At 37.5% G+C, this 6,531-nt stretch overlaps 1 non-coding gene across 1 annotated transcript; it reads right to left on the bottom strand.

Annotated features, from left to right (window-relative positions):
* Nucleotides 1–4,868: 4,868 nt before the first annotated feature.
* On the bottom strand, nucleotides 4,869–4,940 carry TRNAD-GUC. The gene has a single exon. It is a non-coding gene; the product is annotated as a tRNA-Asp (tRNA).
* Nucleotides 4,941–6,531: the final 1,591 nt, after the last annotated feature.

Genomic DNA, 6,531 nt, shown 5'->3' with positions numbered 1-6,531 from the left:
TGTGGGGTTAGAGTGCGAGTTGGTTAGTGGCCTATGGTAGAACTTTTTCTTGTCATATTTGTCTTTTTCTTAGGTTGCAAAGTTCCGTGTATCTTTAAAGGTGGGTGGGAGACTTTGTTTTTAGCCAGTTTTTCCATTCACTCTCTCTCTCTCATATATATAACATAATGAGTACATTGTGTGAGCCAAGGAGCATAGTTAGATTTCATTCTTATTTTCTTGATGGGAGCAAGGGAGATTAGGGAATGTAGGAAGATGCTGTTAAATTTTAGCATAGCTTTTTCCAAGAAGAGGTGGTAGAGGAAAGACAAGTTGATTGAAGACAGAAATATGTGCTGAAAGTAGACAGATTACGGCATTCTATAAAACAGTGTGATTTACATGACTGGAAAGTGTATTGTTGAATACAGTTGGGAAGATGATCAATTAAGGAGTCAGGTAGAGTACCTGGGTTGTGATATAGATTGGGAATTGATGTAAGTATCAGTCTTCTTTGGAACTGGTATTTGGTGTGTTTGTTCAGATGAGTTGGAGTACTCATTAGTTAGGTGAAGCCATAACGGTTTATGCCATAATTGAGAGGATCAGAAGCTGTAGTGTTCCAATCTATATTAATGTCACCCAATATTATAGTTTCATAGGAGATAGCTCGTGAGATCCAGGCAAGAAATCATTCAAGGGAACATATGTTGTTACCAGGAGTGATATAAATGGATGCTATGGCTAGCTTCTTATGATTATTAATTTTGCAATTATGTCAGCAGAGTGAAGAGCAATATAGGAATGAAGTTCAGAGATTTTATTTGTAATGCCTTAGATGTTTAGAGAAAGTATAGTTACGTTTTTGGTGGATGGAGGGTAGGTAGAAGAACAGGATGAGGAGGGGTTGGGGAAAGATGTGGAGTAGGTAGGTAGAAAGGGGGAGATGGGTTAATTGGGGGAGGTGAGTTGGGGAAAGGTCCAGGGTTGGGATTAATATCTCCAGAGAGTAATAAGTTTAGGGTAATCGGGTAGAGTGGAGAGATGTTAGGGATGTAAAACTGTAGTTTGGGTTTAGATTTGGGGAGAGTAAGGGGAGTTTGAGAAATTTTTGTTCCGTAGAGGAGAGTGCTAAAGTGGTTGAATAAGGAGGGAGAGATAATGAATGAGTGAGTGGTCATGACATCTTTTAGTGAGCATAGTAGAGTAAGAGAAAGGTTGGTGTAGCAAATGTTATTATGATAGGAGGTGAATATAAAAAGGAGTAGGAGTAGAGGAGTTAAGAAGAAAAAGAGTAGCATGATCAAGGAAGATGTGAATAGTGAGAGAGTAAGAGGTTTAGGGAGGAGGGAGAAAGACTGAAGAAGTGGTTTAAAGATAGAAGGGAAATTGGGAGCTTGCTACAAATTTAGAGGTTTTGCAAAAGTAGAGTATTTAGGGTGAAGAGCCAGTTAAATATGCAATTTGGTAGTATAATTTAGAAAGAAAGGGAATAGGTTCTTTAATATAGAAATGGCTAAGGCTTAGGATGTGAGTGTGGATTAGAGGATTTAAACAGGAAGTGTGGGCCTTGTAGAAGGGTGTGGACAGTATGGCTAGAGTATAAATCTAAGGTAAGTAGTGGTGGGTGGGAAAAGGGGGTAGCGTAGTGAGCCCGAGCAAAGTGAGAATGAAAAGAGTGGGCTGAACCTGAACCCAATGTTCATTTGTGGCAGTGTCCAAAACCAATCAGCAAAAAGCCAAATCATGTAAGTATTAAACCTTACAAAAGATAAAAAGCCTTTCCTTTTATTCCTAGAAATTAACAAATAAGACTAAAATGTATGCTGTAAGATATAATGCTAATAATACAGCGGGAATACCAAAATCAGATGTAAAACAAAGAAACTTTAGTTACTAACTAATGACCAAAAGTGGGTAACTGCACAAGAGTAATGCAACTGCTGAATGCAACATCAAATAAGCAGCAGTTGAAGGGCAGTGGAGTCGGACGACAGCAAATAATAATGAAAGCCTGACCATTAACTAACCACTAAAATTAAAGAAGAGGTTGAGAGAAACTAGAGTGGCGGAGGGGGGGGGGGGCACTAGCATTCTGGTGATGTGCAACACCAAATATAGGTTACTACTAATGACAAAATGTCAATACAATGTTTAAACTTACAGGTACCTTGATCTGGGCAATTTCAGATGTTTATTAGTAGCAAAAACTAAAAAGCATCTTCTGGACAGTCAGGGAGTTAGCAGGTCATAAAAGCAAAACTGGCTCATGACTCATGAAGACCAATAAAGAGGAGAGAAATAGAGTGGTTAGGAGAGCACCTATAATTTCAAAAACATTAAAACAGTTATAGTACAAGTGAAATTAGAGAAGAGAAACAGTAGGAGAAAGGAACGGCCGAGAGAGACAAAGTGGCAAAAGAAGCAGGGATAGGACAAAAATTGAAAAGATAGGCAAGGGTGGAGGGAAATATGCAGTTCAAGCGAGGAGACAGATATATAGTGAGGAGAGGCAAGAGAACACAATAAAGTCAAATACAACTTTATTAAATTTTAGCAAATACTCCAAGACAGAAAAAAATCGAACAAACTACGATAATACTGTAATATAAAGGAGATAACAGTAAAAGATATGCAGTTCAGTATAATACATCATCTAAACAGTGAGATAAGTAAACATATACAGTGACAGATATAACTTGAATTATACAATGCCCCCCCCCCCCATTAATATTCCAAAAAGTGCACGCTGATTGGTCAGCGTGCCCTTTGTAAATCTGACTTATACTAATGGAAAAGGTCGGGTTGCCCGGACTTTTTCCATTAGTATAAGTCTTGACTTTTTGTGTTTTTGGTAAAAATGGAGAACGGAAGAGCTCCATTGCTGTAATCCAGATATCTTAAAAAAAAAAAAAAGCAATGGAGATCTTCCTTTCTCCTTTGCTTTTTTTAAAGATATCTTGCTATGTTAAACTCTTTTAACATAGCAAGACACTTTTAAAAAAGCAACGGAGATCTTCCTTTCTCATTTGTTTCCACACACAGCTCTGATGAACTGCCGCAGAATACTGGACACCTGCGAAAGGGCAGCACGGAGGCATTATACAATGCCACTATTTAAGAAAAGTATTTTTTTTCTTAAATAATGTCATTGTATAATAGCAATAACCCACTTCTGGGTGTGGGTTATTGCTTAAATAATCAGTGATAGAATCCCAGTTTAATGCTTGCACATCACCAGCACACCAACATGTAACCTAGAAATCATATAGGGATGTAAAGATGGCACAGAAAGCTAGTGTGTATAATAGAGAAACTGAGAAACTGGAAGCTCTTGATTATGTATATGGAAAGCAAGAAATAAGCAGTAAAAAATATTTTTCATCCCTTTAGTCTTGTATATCGATCATGCATATTTTTATCAACCAGAGTGAGTCTAGCCATTCCACAGACTACTGGATAAAAAAAATGTATGACAGAGTGTGGAAGTGTGTGCCTGTTAGTAAATGGGGGGAAGGTAAGCTGAACTAAACTTAATCTTAACTAGTTATGAGGTTAGTAGAAGAATCTGGGGATCAAAACATTCCTATAAAAAAAAAAAAAAAAAATATGAATATATAGCTTAGGCTATTTGTTTTTTACCTGTTTTTTTTCGCTGTATTTTCTACTACACTAAAATGTATGCATTGTTGCTTAAATGTTTAACCTTGTTTTAATTGTGGAGCTTTTCTCCCCGGGCCTCCACTGAAAATGGAAATTATCCAGCTGGACTAGCCCGGTCAACAAATGTAAAATAAAAAATAAATAAATAAAATATAAGTTAATCTGAAACATAAATCTCCCAAATATCTAACTTCTGAACTACCTAATTACAGTATGTTTACAGTATACCAAAATACAGATACCATACTGCAAGCATGCGCTTACTGTAAGGTTATGTGAATACATTTTATAAAAACTCAAAAAACTGTAAAATATAATTCACCTCCAAGCACAATTTGATTTAAGTATGTGTGAATGTAAATCTAGCTATCTATACATATGTATTTATTTGGGTTTGGGTGACAGTTTGCTAAATCATGCTTATAGAGGGAAGTGCTAATGACAGTACTGATGGAGCTGGGAAAACATAACATCAATTGCATTTTTGAATTTGCTGCTGTGATGGCACAGAGGACAAAGGTACCTGTGCATTCCACAGGTCGCGCACATTGGACCTGTGGCCTAGATGCTGAGGGGGACACAGGGTGAAAAGGACCAGCTAACTAAATGCCTAGATGTCTACTGCAGACTGAAAGAAGTGTAGCGATTTCACATTGCTGCCATAATCCATTTTGTCACGGACTAAGGCAGCTAAGCCAAATGTAATGTATGCAAGCAAATTTCCGTAAGGATTATTAATGAAAAGGTTGCTAGGGACACCACTAAAAAATTCTAAGACGCTTTCTTGCATTAAAACACCCACAAGCGGATGAAGCCCCCAAACCACCATTCAATAAAGAGATTTTCCCCCCAGCCAAACCAAGACTTTTTTTTCTTTTAAGACCTGACGTGAGCGTTTCACTAAACTTTACAACATAGTTTAAAACGATCGCGGTAGACCTCAAAATCAGGGACAATGCCATACTGTTGAAAGGCTGAAAATAACAGGCGTTTTTAAAGCCATGCTGTGCGTCACTTAGAAAGTCAATGTATTTAGTTAAGGAACACAGTAAAATCGGATTCAAGATCTGGGATGTTTTACAAAGCCATTGAGTTTTGACATGCATTACAATTACATGAAAATATTACAGATAACTTGATTTCAAGTCAACGTATAATTCTGCCGCAGTATTATTTTCATAAGGAAATAAAGCATCATAACCATGAAAAAAGAAAAAAAAATTGCACTCCCCGTCGGGGAATCGAACCCCGGTCTCCCGCGTGACAGGCGGGGATACTTACCACTATACTAACGAGGAATTGCTATACAAGTATTTTAATTTTGACTTGAAATATGCTATAAGAAAACAAATTTGAAGATCTTCTATACATATACTGACCACTGAAATAGACTCTCCTTCGCCTCTATTTTAATAAATCGAATATGGATAAGGAAATTAATGCAAGATAATAGTGCTTACAGTGTTTTCTCTTATAAGTACTACGCAAGTTTTACGCACGTAGTTTACAGAGAATCTGGAATCCATGCCGTCGTCTCTGAAGTTTAAGTAGTCAAGTTAATCGCGGTAATGGTGTACTATCTTCCACTCATAGATCATACACAGCAAATAGTCTTACGTTGGTGGGTTATTTTTCTCTACGTCTTTCCCCTAGACTTTGAAACTAATGTTACAATGTGTGCTTAAAGTAAAGGTTCAGTGACAATGTTACTGCGTGTTCTGAAAAAAAATACGCAAGCGGGACTATTCTGAAGCAGATTCTGGAGTACCATAACGCAGTGTATCACCCGCGACTTTTGTAAAGAAACAGCGGGGCGTTTTGTTTCTTTATTTCTTCTTCCTACAGCAAAGAAATAAAAGGTAGAAGAAAGCGCATGCTCTGAATCACACTAACATTTGTCAGGATACTCAAAACGTTTGTAGCAGCTGCTTTGAGTATGGCACCAAAGTAGCAAACGGTGTTGAACTCAGTCTGATCTGCGTCTAAACATTTCACTCCTTTTCCATTATTTGTTTGTTAATATGGGTACTATAAATCTGGACTGACTCTGTAAAGGTTCAGCTACAATACAGCTGCCACTGTAGCCTGCATATTCTGTAGCGTCCCCAGCCTAAAGGAAGAAACAAAGCCCGCTATTACTGTTGGGTACTTGCATATTTCTGTCTCGTCACTCCAAAGTCAGCAGTTCAATCCTGACTGCTCAGTATCTCGCGCATTCTCTATTCGCCTCTACGCGTTTTTACTCCATTGGTTTCCTTAGAAACTACGCCTGTCCTATGCCCCTCAACTGTACAGATTATGGTAGAAAATCCAGGTTTTTGCTTCATATTTTAGGGCATTTTTCATAAAAGTGTGTTTTTCTGGCAATTCATTAAAGACTGAAATCAGAAAATAATGACAGACGTTTGAGTTTCTGGTTTCATACCCTTCAGAAAATTCTGCTAATGCAAAACCTGTTGTTCTATCAACTTTATAAGGTTGTAGGACCAATATTTAAAAATATGGCTTTGTCCAGATTTCTTGCTCTAAAAGGTGAGGTATGCGCCTGCCCCACTGTCAGCGTCGTACTCAAAAATTCTCTTGTGATAAACAGAAAGTGCCAGTCCTTTGAAATGTACCTGTATTAAGTAGTGTACAGTATTATACTTCGCAGTTTGTGTCGTCTCATTTTAAGAAACTTAAATGGCGAGGCTTTGTGCGCACAAATCATACAATAAAAAGAGTTATAAATGTGCTTTGACAGATCAGTAAATACAGTTAAAAGATCCTGACAGACTGAACTGCCACATCTTATCTGTTGAAATATCTAGCAAAATGTGTCTATGCTGGAGTCCTATAATTTTTTAACGGAGTAACCAACACTGCGGAGCTGTAAAAACAAGATAATAA

This window comes from Protopterus annectens, chromosome 11.part0 (assembly GCF_019279795.1).
Source record: "Protopterus annectens isolate FY-2018-M chromosome 11.part0, PAN1.0, whole genome shotgun sequence".
Classification (NCBI taxonomy): Eukaryota; Metazoa; Chordata; order Ceratodontiformes; family Protopteridae; genus Protopterus; species Protopterus annectens.
This window is presented reverse-complemented; position numbering and strand designations above follow the sequence as displayed.